This window comes from Ambystoma mexicanum, chromosome 5p (assembly GCF_040938575.1).
Source record: "Ambystoma mexicanum isolate Mex_15411 chromosome 5p, UKY_AmexF1_1, whole genome shotgun sequence".
In the NCBI taxonomy this organism is placed as follows: domain Eukaryota; kingdom Metazoa; phylum Chordata; class Amphibia; order Caudata; family Ambystomatidae; genus Ambystoma; species Ambystoma mexicanum.
Window position 1 is genome coordinate 845,605,697 of NC_090930.1, and position 23,485 is coordinate 845,629,181.

The following is a 23,485-nucleotide window of genomic DNA, read 5'->3' on the forward strand; positions in this document are numbered from 1 at the left end:
ACTCCTCAGTTGGAAGGACGAGAGGAATGGCCGGCCAAAGAAGCCAGAAAAGATTTCCTCGTGGTGGATGAGGTAGAGGTGCTAAGACAGCTCAAGCAGTAGCCTCCTTACCATCGGCCTCTGCAACAGCCGCCACAAAACCACTCTGAGGTCTTGAGTCACAGTTCACCGGTAGGGGGCAGACTGTCTTTGCATCTAGAAGAATGGCAAGACATTACTTCGGAAGCTTGCACTCTGGAAATCGTAGCCCATGGTTACTGCCTTAGTTAAATAAGAAGACCTCAGAACAATCCACCAGGGAACCACTCTTTGATGGTTCTGGATCCGTTCCTTGTGCAGGAAGTTTAAACCTTGCTAGAGAAAGGTGCTATTGAACCGGTACTTATAGCGGGGCGGTACAGCGGATGGTACTCCCCATATTTTTCGATCCCCAAAAAGGACGGAGGATGAGACCCATCTTAGACTTGAGATACTTGAACAAGTTCCTCAGGAACGACAAGTTCAAGATGGTCACACTTTCTCAGATCCTTCAAGCCCTCCAACTCCAGGATTGGTTGGTGTCATTGGACCTACAGGATTGCTTATTTTCATGTGCCAATCCATCTCAAGCACAGAAAATACCTGAGGTTCGCAGTTGGCGGTCCTCACTATCAGTTTCGAGTTCTGCCTTTCGGGCTGACCTCCACCCTGAAGGTTTTCACCAAACAGATGACGGTGGTGGCAGCGAATCTCAGGAGAGGAGCATTCATGTCTAGCCCTACCTGGATGACTGGCTGATCAGAGCGCGTTCTCCCGAACAAGTCTTGGATCATCTCAAAGTCACCTGCCACTCTCTCCACAGTCTGGGCTTCTCCCTCAATTACAAGAAGTCCCACATGACACCTTCTCAACAGCTCCAATACATCAGGGCTGTACTAGACACATCCTTGGTAAAGAGCTTGCCACCCAAGGTGAGGGCTCAAGACATTCTTCAGATAGTTACCAAATTTCAGAGTGCCTAGAATCTTCCGGCCTTTGTTTTTTTGAGGTTGCTCGGCCTCATGGCATCCTGCATTTTTCTGGTGCCAGTGGCCCGCCTAAGAATGAGATCCCTCAAAGGGTTCTAAGAACACAATGGTTGCAGTTCTCAGGAAAGATGATGGACCTACTTCAGATTCCAAAAAGGGTCTCACAGGATCTTCTGTGGTGTGCCTGCAAGGACAATATTCTGAGGGGAGAACCGTTTTGGCAACCATGGCCGGAGATTACAGTAGCGACGGACGCCTCACTTACAGGGTTGGGAGCTCATTCCAACGATCTGACAGTCAGCGGCCACTGGTCTCCATCAGAGTCCAAAGTACACATGAACCTTTTGGAGCTGAAGCCAATCAGACTAGTGCTGATGGCCTTTCTGCCCTCTGTACAGGGAAAGAAAGTCCTGATAATGAAGGGCAGTACAGTGGCCATGTACTACCTCGAGAAGAGGTGAAGGTTCACTACGACTGTGCAGAGAGGCAATGCAGCTCTGGTACTGGGCAAGTCAAGAAGGAATATCTCTATTGGCAGTTCACCTAGCCGGAGAGGAGAACATGGTGGTGGATGTTCTGAGCAGGCAGAGCACAGTCTCCCACTAATGGGAACTAGCTCAGGAAGTCCTTCAAGAGATCTTCACCCTTTGGGGAACCCCGCAAGTGGGTCTGTTTGCGATTGAGGTTAACCGGATGTGCAAAATGTTCTGCTCCAGGGAATGTCCTCCAAGAGGAGCTCTAGGAGACGTGTTTGTGGTGGACTGGGATTTTCCACTCCTGTACGCGTTTCCTCCAGTCCCCGTCATTCCTCATGTAATCAGGAGGTTGAGAAAGTTCAGGAAGCACATGATCCTAATTGCCCTGGATTGGGCCAGGAGGATGTGGAACCTGGACCTTCTAGACATGTCCATCTGTCCTTCAATATGGCTTCAATAAAGAGAGGACCTTCTTTCGCGAGAGGAGGGTCAGGTTCTCCATCCAGAGGTCAACATTCTCAACCTTCACACTTGGTTTCTGAAAGGTTGAGATATATGGATTGGAACCTTCTGAATGATGTTATGGAGGTTTTACTTTCGGCTAGAAAACCAGCAGCAAAATCTTTGTACCATTGCTGTTGGAACATGTTTTGCAACTGGTGCAAGGAAAAAAATGTAGACCCTTTTCTGTGTAAAACACCGGATGTATTATCCTTCCTTCTATCCTTAGCCAATCTGGGGCTCCAGATTGGTACCATTAAAGGATATCTGGTGGCACTGTCCATTTTTAAGCACTCGTCAGAGGAATGTTCTTATTTCAACTAAATTCCTGAAAGAACTCACTAATGTGTACCGTCCATCACCTTTCCCCTTTCCGGTTTGGGACCTAAATCTGTTTTTAAAGTGCCTAATGTGTGCACCCTTTGAACCCCTGTAAACATGTCCTTTAAGGTTATTAACCTTTAAAACCATTTTATTGGTTGCTCTCACATCAGCCCGGAGAATGAGCGAGTTTCAAGCACTATTAGTAAAGCCACCCTTTACATTCTTCCACAAGGACAAAATTGTCTTGAAGGTCAAACCTTCCTTTTTGCCAAAAATAATTTCGTATTTTCATTTGAGCCAGAAAATTGTTCTGCCTTCCTTCTATCCTTCGCCTTACGTAAGGAGGAAGAAAGACGCTAATACGGTTTGATGATCAGCTATTCATAGTATACCGGACACAAACTAGGTCAGGCTGTTACCAAACAGACCTTATCTAGGTGGATCATTTTGACTATTTCTGATTGCTACAGGCTAGATGGGAAAGACCCTCCTGAAGGTTTGCAAGCTCATTCCACCAGGGGCATGGCTACATTTACAGCCCTTCAAAGGGGTGTTCCCATAAGAAACATCTGTGAAGCGGCAACATAGTCTTCCATCCACACGTTTAAAAAATATGACGGTTTGGATTCTTCTAATGGTCAGGATGGGGTTTTTGGCAAGGCACTTCTCTGCTCTGCCCATGAAAATGTATAATATGTGATTCTACTCCCTCCTCCAAATGCAATACTGCTTTGGGAGTCTGTCAAAGATGAGGAATATGTTGGACGACACAATCCATTCGAAGTACTAGTTACTTACCCCTGGTAACGTTCTTTTTACTGGATGTTCCTCCAGCGTATTCCTCATCGCCCTCCCAACCTACCTCTCTGTAGAATTTCCCATGCTATTACAGCGTCCGTTCCATCAAGGCTGAGTACTATCATGCCCATATTTATGGGCATCTCTGCTGCAAGAGGAGGGGAAAAAACAGAACTGAGGCCAACGGGCGCTGCGCGTGCTATATATGCTCTCCGATGACATCTCCCATTCAGGCCCTCGAGGGAAATCAACTCGATGCCATTGACGTACAGCGCCCTCTGCCGAAAAAGTTTGCCGAAGCAGCTAAAGCTGCACATTACATGTCAAAGATGAGGAATACGTTGGAGGAACATCCAGTCGAAAGAACGTTACCAGGGGTAAGTAACTAGTTCTTCTTTATAAGGCACCCAACTGTCATGATTATTCAATTTTGAAGTAACATTTGGGCCCATTGGAAAATGATGTAAATCCACACCGCTCTGAGCTTCTTGTTCATTTACTCTGCTTATCATAGTACACATTAGATGATTTGGTGGCTGTCTGATTCCGTCTACCTGATAGCCAGTATCATAGGTGAGATCATTGCTGTTTTACGAGTATCTGGAGTATGGCTCGTAACTGTCAAAGAAGGGCCAGAGAGTGGCAAAGAACTTTGTGTTCCTACAGATATTGCATTTCCATGCTTAGTAAATTACACACATGTACTTGGTTCTTTAAGCTGCCCGGATTGTGAAGCTCCAGTACAAGCAAGACTTTCAACTACAGATCGATCATCTGTTTGGACTGCATCGGAAACATAGTGCTGCTCCGTCTCCATAGTAACAATTTCTGAAGCTGAATCTAACACAACCACCCTCGAAACAGAGTCCTGTGTGGAGCCCCCATTTACAGCATCCTCCAAAATATTAGTTGTAGAGCGTTCTAACACCGCTTTCACTGTCAGCTGAGGTAAAAGGGAACGGACAAACCTTCACGAAGCTTACTTATTCAATTGTGGCAGAGTTGACTTCTTAGATTTTTTTGTTTGTTTACCTAGATTTCTCCTTACAGGTAACTCGTGTAGGTTGCCCTTTTGCCTGTTTTTCATGCCAGGATCAGTTCTGCATTCCATGTTTGCCCCTGTTGAGTCTTCACGATGTGTAACGTCATTGAGGAGAGCGAAATCCGCACCTGACACGCCAACAGTCTCGTCAGGAACTACCTGCCCAAATATGGGACAAACTACTCCTTCTATCTACAATGGCATGGGATACCATGATTAAACAGCACTGAGTGCACCGTTGTTCACAAGTGCTTCAAAGTTCTGTCGCATACACACATCCATAGTCTTTTCAGCCCGCAACGCCTTTTCCACCATAGTCACCTCTTTAGTTTCTGGTGCTCTGGGCTGCTGATTGAACAATAATTCCTTCACATTAGTGCGAATATTTAAGTTTTCAAATTTGAAGAGCAAGGAGTCTAAATTAGTGGAATGTATCTATGACTCTACTTTGATTCCTTTGAATAAGGACTTGGTTGATTTCTGTCAAGAAGTCTTCCTGTGGCTCCCCTAGTCTATGATCAAGTTGCCTTAAAGCAGCTGAAAGTCTCTTGGGGGGGGGCGCAATTTGTGTGGAGGCATACAATGATATAGAAGGCTCTGAGTCGAGCAGAGCCATTGGCCCTAAGTCTGGGGGCGTATCTAAAACACTTGACTAATATATCCATTCTCCCAGCAAGTGTGGGGGTTCCTGCTCCGCACAATCCATCACTGTTAGGCAAGATTGTATGCAGTACCCTTTGTGAGGCTACATCAACCATGTCCTCCTGGCAATAGGTAACCCAACCTTTGGTATAAGTCTGTGCTACACAGGTTGGTAGTGTGGCTGAGCAGCCACACTTATCTCAAGAGGGGTCAATGTGAGCACTAGGGTTTTTCCACAGAGATTCACAGTGACAAGTATCCAAATAAACACTTACACTCAAGGTTTCTTGATTAAACAATTATTTATTAGTTTAACAGTCAGTTTAAATAGCCTTCCTCAGAAGGGAGCAATTATATATATAACAATCAAATATCCTTCAAAATGCACACTCTCAGTTTCAATAAATCAGTAGATAGCCATTCGGACTGGCACACAGACACTTGCTACACCCCCAGGTGACTTAAATAACTAGGTACATTTAGAGCAATACTGAGTTTGGTGTCAAAGAAAAGGTTTTGGGAATAAAACACAGCTTAACAAATATTCTTAAGCTGGCAAGTACTTTTGAACCCACAGGGATCCAGGACAGTCAATGTTATTCAATCAAAGTCTAGGTGAGCTGACTCACTTCTTGCAGGTAAGTAACACAAGTCTTGCACAATGTTTTAGAAGTCTTTGTAGAAAATGAAATCACTGTAGGGCACAAGCTGGGAGGCTTGTGAGGGGCAAAGCTGCAAGCAACTCTGCAAGGATAACCTAGGCAAATCTGAACTGAGGGCTAGTAAGACTACATGACGAGAGGTAAGCAACCCCTTAGTTTTTGTCATGACCACTGTGAGGGGGCACAAGTTGTGCCACAAGCAGGCTCCCGCCAGAACCCCGAGGGCCTTAAAACCACATGGGCCTTTAAATCAACAAGGAAGCACCCACACAGTCTAGTTCTAAGAACCAAGCCATGCGGTCTAGTGTTTTGGGTGTGGCAGGCCTGGAACTACTTTCCCTGGTACTACTTTACCTGGGCTATATAAACCACACCCTGACTGCAGAACACGCTTCGAGTTATTCTGCAACCCGCAGCGTGACGCTCACCGTGTCCAGCTCCTAGTCTTAAGCATCTTCCTGTAATCCTGCAAGAACAAGAACAAGATTATTATGCTTTACCTGAGAAAACACCATCCAGCACTCAGCATCTCAACTGGGCTGCAATCTTTGGAAACCGAGAGAAGAAGAAACATCACTCACCTGTGAGTACTAGCTTAAGAACTTCTGACGAACCGCTACAACAGCGGCTGTTTGAACATTGCGACCTGCAATAACGAGAAAGTGAAAAAACAATATTAGAATGCACGCTTCCAAAACATCAAATTCCATCAGTCTTACCTGAATTCCATCGCACTACGCCACGCTTCCATCTGGAGTGCTGCAGCAACATCTGCAAAGGAAAAGAGACATATTCAGGTTCAATATTAAACAACCGCCCCGCGCTGTACTTACCTTAATGGATTCCAGGGGCCTGATTTTCATCGAGCTCTCTTCCACTCGCAGCACCACAGCGGCCTGTGAGGAGAAGAAAAAGAAAACACAGGTTAGCTTTAAAAGACAATAAAGGCGCTGCGCTTTGCGCTTTCTCTTACCTAGAAAAAGTGCCTCTCCATCCGGCACGCCAGCATCAAGACCTTCGCACCTGAAAGAAGGAGATAAAGACATTAATGAATTCCCACTATAAACAGAACAAAGACTTACAATTAACAAACCTACCTGCCTACCAGCAGATTCAGGGTCACAGCAGGCCTGGGCCCAAGGAAGGCGTACTGCACCAGTGAGGCAACTCTGGCAACTCACCAACAGACGTCAAGCGCCCCTGCACAAGAAACGCAGGATGGATAGCTCACCCTAAAAATAACTAAGATTCATTATTCAGCATTGGGCAACTAAGCATCCTGGGTTCTAGATCTCAGCGCCTTCCAGACACCCCCAGGGATATCAGGTGAGCGTAACAGTTTTACAGTACCTTTGATTAGAAGAAATTGGTTCCAGCTGGCTTCTGTTCCTGTGTAGGTCTGCAGATCCTGTTGTTTCTGGGCCAAGAGGTAGGTGGTCTGGGCACTCAAGCACTACAAATGCTTGTTCAACGGCAGTAACGGTTCAACGGCGGTAAAGTTCAGATCAGCGGCACTTTGCGGTTTAAGCTTCTCGTGTCTCTCGCAAATAGCACCACCGCGGTTCTCCGATACCACTATGGTTTTTCCTCGCATCGGGGGTCCAGCACTCGGTTGAGGTGGCTCAGGCTTTGTCAGTCCTGCTTACTGGGAGTCCGGAGGATCTTCCTGGAGCTCGGGTCTGACTTAAAGGCACTCACTCGATTCTGGTGTTCCTCTCCATGGCGATCGTTTCCTGCAGCAGCAATGGAAGTACATCCAGCTCTGAGAGGATGTCCAGATGAGCTTGTCTTGGGGTCGATTGGTCCCACCAACCCAAGGGGAGGAGTCGCCCTTTGCAGGGCTTCTCTAGTTGAGGCGAATTCAAAGCTTCAGCACAGCAGCAGAGCTTCGCCGGGCAAACCATGGGTCCAGGAGTTGCAGCATGTGTCTCTTTCAAGTTCTTCTTCGGATTCCTTCATCCAGTGGTCGACTCTGCCTTCCAAGCAAAAATCCTCACCTTTTATGGAGGTTTCTCCCATTCATTCACAGCCTAACTGTCAATCACAAAGCAGGGTGGCTGTCCTCCAAAGACAGCCAGACAATTACCCGTGGGTGCATTCCTGTAAACAAGGGGATTAAGCACAGGGAGTTTCGGGCACCTCCCTCACTTCCTGCCCCTGCCAGACATACTGGAGCCAGAGGCGGGCTTCACCAGTGAATCCCAACCAAAGACAAAACAAACAAAGGGACCAAACCGGGTTTGGTTCACAGAGTAAATCTCAAGAAGGACTTTTTCAGCAAGAAATGGTGAAAAAAGAAGACCAGGGCCATTTTGACAAAATGGGCACCCATGGGTGCCTTACTGCAGCTGCGAGTGCAGCCGGCGGTAAAAGCACACAATGGTAGTAAAACGTAAACCACTGCCACCAGCCATTAATTGTAGAAAGGGCAACATAAAAATGTTACATGAGAGACTAGACAAAGGGGATACTAAGTAACTCCTCCTGCACCCTATGGTAAAATAGTGTGTACTGGGTCTAGAATGTTACAACATGTAAGTAAAGTCAATTTCACCTCACTGCTCTTAGAAACAGTTTCTCCAAGAGAAGGTATTTAAACCTTTGGGAAATCTAAGAGACATCCTTGTGTCACTGCACTGAAGGTGCTGTGTGACACAATGTAAAGATGATGGCTATGGAGTTTGTCAGACTCCAAAGTGAAAAGAAACACAGAGTTCAAATTAAACAAAGATGCATGAGAGAGGTGGAAAGAGGGTGTCACTCTCTCCAGGTTAAAAATGTAAAGCCCTAAAGTCCAGCAAAAGTGCTGCGGGTCTCTAAGGTCGAAGGAAATTACCACATTTCTGAGAATTCTCCCTAGCAATCACACCCTGTGAGAAACCTGCTAGTCACCGAAGATCTATCATCAAGGCGGCTAGGACACAGCCATCGGTATTGGATCCAGTTCATGGGGGTGGACCAGTGGGGGAGGATCACCTGGATGGCGTGTCTTCGGGGAGTGGAAGTGGAACACCGACGGCTAGGATGCGGTACCCCCTTCCTTATAACATCCTTTACCCCATTCTACCCCGTAGGATATTTAGAAACCCTGCCCCCCCCCTTTCTGACACAAACACTTTCTTACACTGTGAAAGACAACGGAATAAAACCAGAGCCGTTTACCTGACATGTCCCAACACACGGGTCAGGCAGAGTCAGGCAATTGACAAAAACTACACACACCTGCCGCCCCTTTCCCTTCCCCACAGGGATAAAAGGTGAAGCACAAGAGCACACTTTGAGCAAGAACAAACGCACGAGGAAGGCAGCCATTCCAGGACGCATTTCAAATGGAGAAGAAAGGAGGCGAGGCGGCAAAGGACAACAGGAAGGGTAAGTGCCCCTGCCCTTTTTGACCCAGACATCCGCAGCCTCCGTGAAAGGAATCACAAGACAGGGAACTACAGTTGACGTGTGGTGTAACAGATGTCAACAGATAACAGGACCCTCCCACACTGATAACCGAGGCAGGGAGACTACCGTCCTTGACTCCAGAGAAAAGAAACAACAAGGAGTTCAGCACAGCCGGTGAGTCGGAGGGAGAACCAATAGTAAACCGGACAGTGTTGAGAGAAGGTTTCAAACAGCAACATGTTATGAACAAATAACGTTTGTGCTAATTAACTTTTAAAGCCCAGGGAAAGACCAGCTGCAGAGTGATTCGGCATCACATGGGGGTCCATTCGAAAGCCTCTGGCTGGTCCCCTTTTCTTGTGAGCATTATAGAACCAAGAGGCCACGGGCAAAGCTGGCATAGAAATTTAAGGTGGTCATACAAGGGTCGATCCAATATCCCTTGTACAACTGAATGTCCTTAACCCATTACCAAAGTTTTGACATTGTGAAACGGGCGTTTGCGCCCGGCTGAGGGACACGATGTGTGAATGGTGAAAAGGTGAAGCCTGACTGGGGGCTAAGAGAAAGCCTGACTGAGTGATAAGCTGAAGTCTGACTGGGGGCTCAGGTGAAGCCTGACTGGGGGCTAAGAGAAAGCCTGACAGGGGCTTAAGAAAAAGCCTGAAGGGGGCTGGAAAAAGCTATGGGAAGTGAATCCTGCAAGGTGTTGTAACCAAGTGAACTGTGTTAAACAGGCAAATGTGAACCCAGCTGAGGGATGCCCACGAATGAGAGCTATACGTAACTCCCCTTAAACATTGTGTCGACAAGTCTAAACATGGCTGAGGGATGTCCACAATGAACGATCGTTGAACGAAAGGCTGTAGTGAACCCGACTGAGGGAGGCCAACGCTGCAAAAAGGTTTGCGCCCGGTTAAAGGGGATCACCTGACGGGAATATTACTGAAAGGAACCTTTTGTTTGTTGTTAAAAGTACATCAGGCCCTCGGAGGGAAGAGACTTAGTGTAAAAGAGACTTGGTCACAGAATGCCCTGATATTTTGGAAACAAACTGTAAGCTTGTGCTGGAGAAGCACAAGAGTGTGCTGTGCCTGAAAGCCCCGCCTTGTCCCGTGCTAAACACATGGGGGAGGGAGACCCCAGTTATACCATTCTGACTTATCATTTTGTGAACCCTTCTTTCTTTTCTGGTGAACATTATACCACACTATTTTGTAACTTAGCAGTAAGGATTGGCAATCATTTTTTTCAGTATAAGCCCTTTTTAAGACACCACTAGGACTGTCTTATTATTTGATGGTCGTAGCTTGCTCCCATCTTAGATTTAGGTTTAGATGACGCGTTTTTGTCACCCATTTATACAGTTCAATAAATACCCTTGAACTGTGATCACTTGTGTCTGTCTTTACTCTTTCCACCATGAGTTCTTTACACCCGCAACTGAGGCTCCTGACAGTAATTCAGCACTTACATTAGTGTCCCGAGCGGCCCCAAAATCATTTGCATGCTGCGATGTTAAACCAGACTCCATTACTGTTGTTTGGGGAATTGGCAAGAATATTGGAGGCGTATGTTGAAATTGAGGATTTGGTATCCAAATTCCATTCTGGAATATTGTGCATGATGGAATGAGCAATTGGAGATTGCAGAGTGTCACTACCCACCCATTGGCTTGACAAGCCTTCCTCTGGTGAGAGTGGCAAGGGCAGATTTGCTGCTGCTAACAATTTGTGGTCTGAGATCAGGTTGAAGTTTGGTACCCCCGGCATTTTGTTGGTGCGACGCAAATTATACTTGTCATGTGCCACATGCCCCAGGAGGGTAATGCAGAATTAACAGAGTCCAATTTAAATGGTTTTTCCAATGTCAATAATGAATACTTGCAACACACTCACTCTCATTCATACCATGGAGTGGGCCCTTCCGCCTTCAAAAAAACTGTGGAACACTCCACCCAAACCTCTCTGTCTGGAGGAGAACATCCTTGGCTTTTTTAACCAACCACTTTGAAAGAAATGAAAAATAATCGCAACCGACTAGAAACTGTCCACCAGAAACCCGTGTGCTAATTTACAGCAAGCATTTTTCAAAACCCCTAGCACTGCCATCTGCGGCAAACCAAGCTGACTCATGGGACCTCTCCTGTGTGGCACTGGTCTGCAGCTTTAATCTCATTGAAGTCTACCACCAAGAACAAGGACGTGACAACAAACTCACTCCCACTCTGCACCTCCCTCATCCCTCAACTAACTTCTCACTAGTACAATCTTGCATCCTTACACACCCACACTCCAACATGTGTCTTTTCAGTCTAGTGTACTTAACAGATTCAGACCCTATTCATCTTCTATCAACAACCATGCTGTCAATGTTTGCACTTCATAATCTGGGGTATGCCCATATGGATAAGCTGCCCAGTCTGTACCAACCACACATCTTTATATAAATATGTCCATATCGATACACAGGTAACAGGTACTTCTGAACTGCATCCATCAACACCAAAGGTTTCTGCATTTGCCTTCCTGCTATCCGACTAACACGCCCTGTCCTCCTTTATTACAGAGCCATACGAAGCAAGGCCAACATTATTACCTGAAGAGCGCAATATAAGACTGCTTCACATTCACATTTACATCTCAATGGCTTCTGTCTCCAGTCTGTATGGAGATAAGTCATCCAGATGGGTTCAGTACAGCTCTCCCTGGCCACCTCGTTTGGCAAATATTCTTAATTATTTCACCTTCATATTGTCTTAATCCCTTCCTTTCTTGTGTGCATGTTATTTTATAATCATTAACTCCCAGGATACAGTCAGCAGCGGCCGCCGGCTCCTCCTTCGCCACCCATGTCCCTACCACCCTCTACATCATCCCCAGCTTTCCCCCTCGGGGAGGCTAGACCTGGCAGGTAGCCTGCAGGTATTTTATACATGGGGTTTGCCCAGAAGGAGACAACTGCTGCTACTTACACGACCTCTACAGCAGTGAAACCACAATGAGCTGCAGGTTCTACCAGCGAGGATTCTGCGTCTATGGGGACCAATGCAGGTATGAGCATATGAAGGACCAGGAGCTGGCACTTGATGGGAGGATTTCTTCGCGTGTGCTGAAGTGAACACTGGTTCTGACGTGAACACAACTGCAGCTGAAGTGGAAAAGCCTAATTTGGCTGTGTCAGGGCTGTGCGTGGAAGACTGGGTGAATGCAGTAGAGTTTATACCCACACAGCCCGATTGTGGACATGGCCCATCTGCACCATCTGGTCCAGAGGCTCCTGTGAAGACAAAAATGTCCAAGGACGAGACTGAGAATTTGGAGAGCAGCCCCGGGTTGAAAAAGCAGCTATGCCCATATGCGGCAGTAGGAGAATGCCGGTATGGGGAGAACTGTGCATACTTGCATGGCGATGTCTGTGATATGTGTGGCCTGCAGGTGCTTCATACAGCTCAGAGGTCAGAGCATATTAAGTCCTGCATTGAAGCACATGAAAAAGACATGGAGCTTTATTTTGCTGTACAGCGAAGTAAGGACATGCTCTGCAGAGTTTGCATGGATGTGGTGTACGAAAAGGTTAACCCCACCGAGCAACGTTTTGGGATCCTCTCCAACCGCAACCACACATACTGCCTCAAGTGCAACCACAAGTGGAGAAGTGCCAAGCAGTTTGAGAGCAAGATTATCAAGTCTTGTCGTGAATGCCCCATCACTTCCAATTTTGTCATTCCAAGTGAGTATTCGATTGAGGAAAAGGAGGAAAAACAAAAACCCAGCCAAAAATACAAGGAAGCCATGAGCAACAAGTCATGCCGTTATTTTAATGAAGGTGTGGGAGCTTTCCGTTTAGAGGTAACTGTTTTTACAGGCATGCTTATCCAGAGGGACGTATCGAAGAGCCACAACCTCAGCGAAAAGGCAGTGCCTCCAGCAGGTTTCGGGCCCAGTAGAGGAGCCGCACTTGTGAGTTCATCGAAGAGCGTGAGAGCAGTGATCCGTTTGAGAGTGATGACAACGAGGTAGTGACCTTTGAACTAGGCAGGATGCTCCTAATGTTGTTGGCAGCTGGAGCAGATGATGATCTGACAGACTCTGAAGATGAGTGGGACTTGTTTCATGAGGATCTAGATGATTACTTGGACGTGGAGCCGTAGCGTGGAGCTCCTGGGGGTTTGGACTGTCTGTGCAGCCTGCAACTGTAGCGATTTCCTGTGGTGTTGTAGCAGTGCCAGTGTCTCTCCTAGGCAGGCCTATCAATTCCAGTTGCTCGAGTAATTCTTCAGAGAGTCCATCTTTCCAATCCCTTAAACCGACCACCCTTCCCAGTTTGTGTTTCAATGGTTCAGGAAAAATAGCAAGAAATGAATCTTAGAAAAAACAAATAACATTTAAAAATAAATATATATATCATTAACTCCGCCCCCACACTTGTGACTGAGGTGTGATTTTTACCAGTCTCATGGCATAGAAGGGAGGGATAAGCTCACTCCTTATTTAAATGGGCAATTTTGTTTCCCTTCAGAAAGCACTACATTTTGCATAATGGCATAGCTGTCAAAGGTGTAATGGGAGAAGATGCCTCTGAGAACTAGCACTTGTGGTTCGGATTAACATAGGCGCTTCTCTATCTCAGAGCCATTTGTAATGGGAAAATAATATATAAAACAATATTTTATAAGAGTGGAAAACATTGATAACTAAAACATTTTTTTTTCCTTCAGTGCATTGTAAACATTTGAGTACTTTCAAGCCAATGCAAGGACTTGAGCCTCCAATCTTGCAACTGGTAAACCCATGGTATAACGATTAGTCTCTCCTCCGTAAATTCAGCTTTTTGCATTATGACATACCTGACAAAGGTGTAATGGGTGAAGATGCAACACGGAACTTGCAATGGCGGTTTGGATTAACATAGGCGCTTATCTTTCTCAGAGCCATTGATAATGGAAATAAATATAAAACAATATTTAATAAAAGTAAAAAAAACTAAAAATGTTACTTTTTTCATCTGAATGTTCTGAGCACTATGTGTGGACTTGAATCTGCATCCTTGCCACTGACAAACCCATGCTCTGACCAATCAGCTAGTAGAATATAGCAAAGGTTGACCAGTAGATTGAGGATGACAAAATTCCCTTATTCTCTTGTTTGTTCCGCATACAATGTTTTATTCCAATATACAAAAATACACTATATTTACTTTAAGTACATATGTACAATGATTAAACAATAAATATCCTGGCTCACAATTATTTCTCCCATCCCATCACACATTCATACTCATACTCACATATTCAAAACCTATCTTGACTTTTTATGAAGGTGATACCACACATATCACCATCTCTCAACCATCACTTAACAAAATATTTTTCAACCCTTTTTTTACTACAGGTGTCATTATCTGTATATTTTGTATTTTATTTCTTTTTATTGGTTTGAACAAACCTTTAAAGAAAAAATAACATCACATTTAATTATTCATAAAAAAGAAATCACAATTAACAAATAAAGCAAAGAGAAGCAGAGGATATCACAGAATAAAACTATATAAACAATTAAAATAATAAAAAGTAATGAGAAGAAATGAACACTGAATTGGGAAAAGTGCATCATTAATCGCAAGCCAATATTTAGGTCCATTTTTCGTGCGATTTGGCTAGTTCATCTTCAATGTTTTTAAGGAGAAATGTCAGGGCGTATGTTAGTTTATTATTTATCTCTGTAAAACATTCCACCCACCATTCTTCCATGGTATGAAGAGGTTTATTTGCTACAATTGTGCTAAACAGTGTCATTCTTCTCGTGGAGAAAGCTTCACAAGTTAAAACCAGATGTTTGATATTCGCTTCAAAATGGTCACAGAATCTGCATTTTGGGTTCAGCTTCTCATATTTGCTCCATCGTCTAATTACTTCTTTTGTCTTAAATTGATTTAGCCTGAATTTCATAAGCAAAGTTCTCTTTTGTTTGTCCGGACATTTTTCAAGATATATGTAGGTTGAATTGTAGGCTTTCCCTTCTGGAGGAACGTCCTTCAAGAGCGAATATTTGGCTCTATTGTGCAGGTGCTGATCCAATCAATTTCCCACAACTTTTTTTTTTACAACATCTGGATTTCCCATCAGAGTGATTACATCACTATTTATATCCATTAGAATTTGGTGACATTGATTTATCCAGGCCGAAAAAACTGTTTTTGATTGTTTGGCAACCAATTCATGTAGAATTTTCATTTGCGGATTATCTTGCGAAAATTTGACAAAGTGTTCCATATAACTTTTGCATTTATTGAGATCAGTCCCAATTCGTACCTTACTACAACTGCCGGCAATCCTCTACCAACTTTCAAAATTCTGCCCCAAAAGATATTTTCAAGGTTATCCCACAGACTTGCAGGGCATCCAAAGGCAGTTTCGGCACCATAAATTATAGCAGGCACCGCTTTTAGTTTGTAAAATTTTAAAGTCGGAACCAATGAAAACTTGCCATATTTTGTAACTAAGGCCATAGCTTGGGCACTTAATTGACGACATGTTGATTTTGTTTTCTCAACCCAAGTATGATCATTTATGTTGGAGTTTAGCCACATGCCCAGGTATTTTACCTGTTTTACCTGTTGTAGTGGTTCGCCGTGAAGGCGGCTGTTGAATTTATTAGATGTACCTTTAGTCAAATTTTGTAATGTTAAAATGACAGACTTACTTGGATTTATCTGTAGACCATTAGTTTGGACATATTGTTCCAGCATGTTCAGTTTCCTTTGTAATCCAATGGGTGTAAGGTCCATTAGGACTAAGTCATCTGCATAAAGGATCCCATTTAAAGCAGAGTCCATTATTTTCGGGTCAAATGCTTTTGCTTTTCCAAGTGCTTCACTGATATCAGAGATGAAGGCATTGAATATTATGGCCACTAGAGGACACCCTTGTTTGACTCCACAATGAGTACGAATGGGTTCCGATAGAGTTCCACTTGCATCCAACCGAATATAGATCTTAGTATCGGTATGCAAATCCTAGATGGCATGTAAAAGACAGTTTGGACAATTCCAGCTTTTTAATTTTGTCCAAAGGATTTCTCTGTCTATGCTATCAAAAGCATGAGACAGGTCAACAAATGCAAGGTACACTTTCGTTTTTTTCATAATCATGTCCATTTTTATTAAATTGATAAGTATTGTCTGTATATCAAAATCACAAACAGTATTACAGGTTGTCACGTGTTTTGGTTGTTTACAATGGGCACTACCAATCTTGCCCCTTTATTGCTTCAACCTTCCTCTAGACGCAAAGCAAAGTACTCTTTATGTCTTGCTTCAGATAGACCTGGGTGAGCCACACCATCTCCACATTTAGTTAACGGAGAGGGTATAGATGTTGTGGATTCAGTCCCTCACAGACTCTCGTATTAAATATATTCTTATATCTTGGCTCTCAATTCGACAGACAAAGATCTTATAGAATGTTTATGTCTTTTCATCTAGTCTAAACTACTGAAGGCATCAAAGGTTCATCATTTAATAGTATTATATGCAACAAAGAGCTCAGAAATGTGATCTCCAGTCACATGGACAGATTGAAATAGACTGTGGGTCAAACTACATGGAAACCAGAAGAAAAGACCATGCCACGCTCCCGTTAATTCTCAGGCACAGAAAGCTTCTGCAAGGCCAAGTTCAAAGGCTTAATTGAATGGCAGACAGCAAGAGTAATGATAGATATTGGGCTAATTGGGTGGTGAGGCATGACCAGGCCAACCCTCCCTATGTAAAAGGAAACAATTCACACTCCCTATCAGGAATATATTTAGGGGCAAGGAGATAGCCACGAGGAGCGTTGGCAGAGATATGTGTTGGACCGGCCAGTTCATCTCTGTGTATTGTATGTATTTTATCTATGGAGAAAACAATGAGATGTCGAAGAGCGACAAGTAATAGATTGTGTCAAGAAGTTGAGAGTAAATTATGTATTTATTTAATTATTTAGAGTATTGACTGAAGAGGTAGATGGAAGTAAAATGAGACATAGAGCTTAGGCACGGTGACGATTGGTGCACACGCATATGGTATTGTTTTTCTGAAAAGTATTTTCTATGTAAAATAACATTAAGTATTGACAGTCGATTGAGACTTGTCATAACGGAGGATGTTACTCCGCTCACGCACCTGTGCAAACAGTTGCCAAAACACGCACCCAAGCTTAAGCAATATAGTGCAAAAAGGGTTAAGGTAATGGCAGATAAAATGTTCATGCCATGGCCACAAGGGGGATTGCTGTCAAAAGCAGTTTTGCAACACATGACCACATACTTGTACGCTGCGTTCATGGGAAATAGATTGGAAAAAAGGTTAGCTAGCTTAGAGCTTTGGAAGATGTACCAGGTGGAACGGGAAGACCCGCCTCCTGAAGACTGGATGCTTAACCAGTTTAAAGAGGGGGGTGTTGAGCCTTCTGCTCCCCCTAGCACACCTGAAGTAAATGGCAATAGTGCAAAAGTTGAAGGAGTGTATCCGTGAAGAGAGCTTAAAGCAGCAGTATGATATAATAATCCGACACATGAACCTCCTGCGAATAGCAGTGACGAGAGCCCAGAGAAAACTCCAGAAAAAGATGCGATCTCTAAAGTCCTACGGGAAAAAGAGAAACGTGAGCAACCAAATGTGACCCTAGATATAGAATGGGAGATTAAGAGATGGAAGGGAGAATAAGACAAAACTGGTGAGATAGCGCTCACACAGAATGAATGGATGGGTAGACAGATACTGCTCAAACTTGATGTAAACTGCATCGAGGAAGTACGGCAAAGGGAGGATCAAGATGAGCAAGATAATAAAGACAGGGAATGAGAGAAATGTTTGAATGAAGATGAGTCTAAAAGAAAGAGTAGACAAAGATGAGAACAGATGTATCAGGAAGAGCAGTTAAGGAAGGACGAAAGAGCAGAAAAGCAAAGAAAATATGATAGCAGACAAAGAGCAATTGAAGAACGAGATAGACTAGAAAAGAAAAGAGAAGAGGAAGAACAGAAATTAAGAGATAAAAGAATGCAAAGACACAGAGACGAAGAGGTGTGTATGGCAAATGAGAGAAGAGAAGTGAAAAGACAGGAAGAAGAAATGGTTAGGAAATAAGGAAAGAAACAAAGGGAATTTGATGAGGAAATGGAACGAAAGAGGAGACAGAGGGCACGCAACATTGATTGCATTGAGAAAGAGCTAATGGAACCAAATCCTGTAGTAGCAGTAGCATGGGAGGATATAGAGGAGTTCCTCCCATCGCAAGAACCTGTGCCAGGACACTCTAGGATAAACATAGAGGAGTATTTAGAGATAGGAAATATTGGAGACCGGATTGAAAAATCTTATTAAGAGATGAGGACAAAAGGTGAATTAAAAAATAAAGGGAAAGATGATCGATTTGAGATTACCCAGTCACTGGGTATGATATGATATGATATGGCATTTATAACACACTTATGCACAAGTGCCTCAAGACACAAGAAAAGAGAAGAAGAAGAACATAAATTAAGGGATAAAAGAATGCAAAGACACAGAGATGAAGAGGTGTGTAGGGCAAATGAGAGAAGAGAAGTGAAAAGACAGGAAGAAGAAAGGGGTGTAAGGAGGGAACTCAATTTAGTCGTGTGCACAGCGCTTTGTCTTTGGACAGGCTGACTCTGAATAGGAAAGAGAAGGATGACATCCATACTAGTTGGGCACAGGATATGTCAGATGAACACAGGGAAACCTTCCGTGGTGTGCAGAGAGCTAGTACATGCGTTCCTGAAGGATGCTTTCAGACAGACAAGGAAGTGAGGTGGTCAGATTTAGACCAACCTAAAGAGAGGACACAAGAGCCTATGGCTTACACAGAGCGACCTAAAGGGCGATCTCATAGTGAGAGGGGGGAACCTCGCCACCATATGTGAGTAGACTGAGGTCATTGCCAGGAAGAAGGCAATCAGGAACCATCGTTCCTACGTTGAATAGGCAGACAATGGGAGCCGATTGTGATTTTGGGATCTCACAATTCTCTTTGTTAGGAAAAGGAGGGGCCAGACCGCAGTATATACCATGGCCCCAAATGGATAAAGACAATTTAAGATGTAAATTGCCCAGTTTAACGTCAAGGTGGGGAAATGGATCTACGAATTGGAAAAAAAGACAGGAGGAAACACATTAGCTATAGGGTACATCAAGGGTCTTCTAGCAGCTGTCCTTGGGGAAAGGGCTGACGACATTTGGACGAGAGCAGGATACTCGAGTTTCATAGCACAGAACACAGCGCATGACCACACGCCATTAAATAATTGTAGAGCGGCAGTCTGGAAAGCGCTTAGAGTACAATATCCTGATATGTCAGATATGGGTGCAATTATGGCACGCAAGATACAGGAAGGCGAGGATCCGCATGCTTACATTCTGAATTTTCAGGAGCAGTGGTCTTTGGAAACTCGAGAGCCATGGAGAAATCAATACCTGTATTTTATCATATTTTTTATCAGGGATTACCAGAACAGGTACAAAGACAGCTCAAGAAGCTGGTGGGTATGGAAGCAAAACCATGGCCAGAAATACAGCTGACCATTGCACACCATTGCCGATTGTTGCAAGAGAAAAATCGAAAGATTGAAGATGCTAGGAAGATCAAGGAAGCTAAACTAGTACAGAAGAAGCTGTTGAAATATGCTATAGAAGGGGTAATATTGCCTAGTGGCGAAGGGCTAGGATCACAACAGACAGGAGGTATACCTCCGGTGAATAACCAATGGCTGTCGTATCAAGCAGGAAACGGGTTCATGCCAAGAGGCAGGGGAACAGGTTTCAGAGTTAGGGGAGGCTTTCAGAATAATCAGGGAGGCTTTCAGAATAATCAAGGAGGCTTTCAGGATATGCAGAATGATAATCAAGGCATGCAGGGAGGGCAGATTAGGAGCTTCCCTCCTGTGTGCTGGACATGTGGAATGACAGGACGTATTGCGCGAACATGTGAGAGCCAAGGGTATGTACAGAATGAGCAATTCTCAAGAGGGGGACAGCCTATAGCCCACAAAATAGGGATGGGTTTTCCCAAGATCAGACAGTGTATCAAGCGCAAGGGCCACAAACACAACAGGCTTTTCAGCCACAGCCAGCACCATTGAATCTGCCACAAGGGCAGTCACAGCATGCACCTCTTCAGATACAGCAGAGCACAAACACAGGACAGTTATTGACTCCTAGAGTAGGGGGTGTCACCATCAAGTGTGGGAATCCTTTCACAGGTACGGGAATAAGTATGTACCCAAAATAGGACAGCTCAAAGGGTGACTTGATGTGTTCAGTACTATCGGAGGCATCAAAACCTCAAGAGGAACCAGGGGTTGATGTTACCATAGGAGGCAAATCCTTTTCTTTTTTTGCTAGACATTGGGGCAACTCGATCATGTATATGAGAGGGAACATTTTCATTGTCTGGAAATGCCATGAATGCTCAAGTATTCTGTGGAGCTACAAGTAGAGTTCCTTTTACTGAGAAATTGACAGTCTCTATAGGAGAATGTGATATGCCTGTCCCATTGTTGTATTTAAGACAGACACCAGTTAATATACTGGGTCGAGATTTAATGACGAAGCAAAATACAACGATTCCCTTTACTGATGAAGGCATAGTGTGCTCAACACCAGGAAAACATTATTTAAATGTGGGCACATTTATCATGGCACTTACAGGGCAAATAGCTCTGCTAGGAACGCAATTAGAGCCTGGGAACGCCATTAGAGCCTGAAGTTTTTCATTATGGGGTATGCATATTTGTTAACGTGGTTACCAGTTCTAGTGGGCAAGACTATGAGAATACCTGATAAATTTCTGTTTAGACCACAAATACCTATGGATGAAGAGGGGGGGACAAATATTTCCCTTGGAATTACAGGCAGCCATAGTACAAGGGGAATTGGCAATGCTTGAAGGATTTTATGATGAAGACAGGTCATGGACCATGGAGAACAGTGATTGCCTTTGGGGAAGGGCGCAGATTAACTGATGTCACTGACGTGGATATGTTTAAAGACGACCCGTCAGATGACGAAGTAGTGTTCGAAATTAGCATTAACCTTTGGATAAGGACAACATGACGTGAGGTTCCACAGAAGATGATGATAGTGCGTAGCAACTCGCATTTTTTAGTGAGGATATGGAGAAATACCAATCTCTTTATGGACTATGGGAAGTTAAAATTAAGTTGAAGCCAGGGGCAATTTTACGTCAAGCAAGACAGTATCCTATTTCTCGAGAGGCAGACAAGGGTATTTTTAAGACTATATCAGGTATTATGGAACAAGGCAGCTTAGTGATGTCAGAGTCACAATCTAATACCGCAGTGCAGCCGATAAAAAAAAAATCAATGGGTGGGTGTCATGCAGCATTATTCCTGGCCCTTCTGGGCTGCATTGAGGGGCCGTCGCATCATCGGGGTGGCCATTTTTCCTCCTAAGATGGCTGGCGCGAGCTTCTGCAGAACGCAGCGCTGTGGTCTAGTTGTTACGGCTACTCGGGCTGCAGTCATTTATGTGCCTGAAAATTCAGCAACCGCGCGTCTCAACGCTCGGTAGCCTTGCCTGTTGGTTTGTGCTTTCCTAGCTCAGCGCTCCTTAGTCCTTGTTCTCTTCCTTCCATCCCTTTGTTACTTCCTCCTTCCTGGCATCCTGCCTTCCTGGGATCCTGTGTCTCCTTGATTCCTTCCTGATCCCATTCTGTGTTGTGCTTGCAATTCCTGCCACTTACCTTGTTTTGGAAACAGTTATCCCTCGTTGCCAGCTTCAATCCACTACAACATGTTCAGGTTTTTTCCGTTCTTTGGGTTTTTTCTTGTTTTTGGCCAGTATCCCCGGTGTGAGCCTGCTTGGACCTTCTGGCACTAGCAGGGTGGCATCAGAGGTAGCTCGATCCTTTCTTCATGATCCCCACACAGCAAAGAAGAAGAGCAAGTTATCATCCAAGAAGAAGTCCTCCTCCAAGTCTCCTCAGCTGAGGCCTGGGTCTTTGTCCACAAAACCTGACAGTCGGTCATGGTATTTAATTCAGGGCATGAGACAGATAAACCAGATTGTAGAGGCAGAGTTTCCTCCAGTTCTGAATCCTGTGCCGATTTTATGCAGTATTCCCCCAGAAGCACGATATTTCATGGTGATTGACTTGTAGAATGTGTTTTTCTCAATCCCGTTGCATAAAGATTCCCAAGCTTTTACGTCATTTACGTTCCACCAGACTAAACTGAACTAGAACAGATACACTACCCTGCACTTGTCACTAGGGAGAGCCTCACAGCAACCATTGCAGAGGACTGGTACTTACCAAACCTGTTGGAACACATTGCTTTCTATGTAGTAAATTGCATCATATGTCAAAGGTTTACTTCTGGGCACATACTGCGAACAGTCAGAGGAGTCATTCCATGACCAAATGGTCCTTTTCAGCATTTACATATTGACTATGTCGATATGCTGCAGATTTGTAATGGAAATAGGTATATGATAGTGGTAGTGTCCCGTTTTTTAGATGGATTGAAGCTGGTGTATGCACACATCCTGAAGCCACTTGTGCTGCAAAGTTTTTAGTTTGAGAAGTATTTCCTAGATGAGGAGTATGTGAGGTGTTGAGATCAGATAATGGCCCCCATTTCGTAAATGAGGTATTCGAACTGATTAGCTTACTGCTTAGCATTAAACATATGTTTTCTTCTGCTTATCACCCGCAAGCAACTGGTAAATGTGAGAGACTGAACGGCCGTCACAAAGAGAGAATAGCAAAGTTGAAATTGACACTGAAGAAGGGGTGGCTGCATTGCCTGCCCCATGCATTATATGCATTAAGAAATTAGCCCGGTTCTGCCCACCATCTCACACCCCACAAACTAGTCACATGGAAGCGAATGAGAATGCCTCTGACTCCTCCACGGAGGACTAGAAGTAATGCCCAGACAACTGCAGAATTGTTAGCAAATGAGTTACGTGAGTACTTAAGATGTATGACCACTAGTATCTCTGTCATTTTAGATCAATTCAAGCGGACGGGGTGTCGATCTCAGAACACAGATGAAGACCATGCAGCAACCAGAGTTAAATAACTATGTATACCTACATTATTTGCTGGAGATAGCATTTTAATAAAGAATTTCACAAGATAGTGGCACGAACCCAGATTTAGCAGCCCTTTCGTTGTGGAGGACATTACTCCATCAGCGTCAAGGTCCAAGGGAGATGAGCTTGGATAAACCTAGGAGAGGTGAAAATCTATGCTTGAGAGACTGTCGCACCCCCCAACTCATTTGTAAGCAAGAGTATAAGAAGAAGTTCAGCATATGCAGACTAGATCGATGACGAGGAAGAAGGACGCAAAGCCTATTCAGTAGATAGACCAAAGGTGTATATTTGGACTGTGGCTTCTTCCTGGACACTCTTATAGATATTTAGTAGGTGTGCAAAAAGCAACTGTTCTTAAGACACAGGAGTTTGTTGACATTGGACTGTGCAGTGCGGAAGTAAATGAATAATGCCTGATTTGGACTTTTTGTTCCACGACTGGAAGAGGGAGCAGTACCCTGACTCGTTTCTCACTGAGTTTCTCTTTGGTGGGACACGTGGTAATAACTGATGTTG

General features: G+C 44.2%; 1 protein-coding gene and 1 pseudogene across 1 annotated transcript in view; both read left to right on the top strand.

Annotated features, from left to right (window-relative positions):
- Positions 1 to 23,485, top strand: part of NME8 (NME/NM23 family member 8) — a 2,398,321-nt gene that overhangs the window by 1,809,918 nt on the left and 564,918 nt on the right. The window lies entirely within an intron of this gene.
- On the top strand, positions 1,234 to 12,998 carry LOC138481594 (E3 ubiquitin-protein ligase makorin-1-like; annotated as a pseudogene).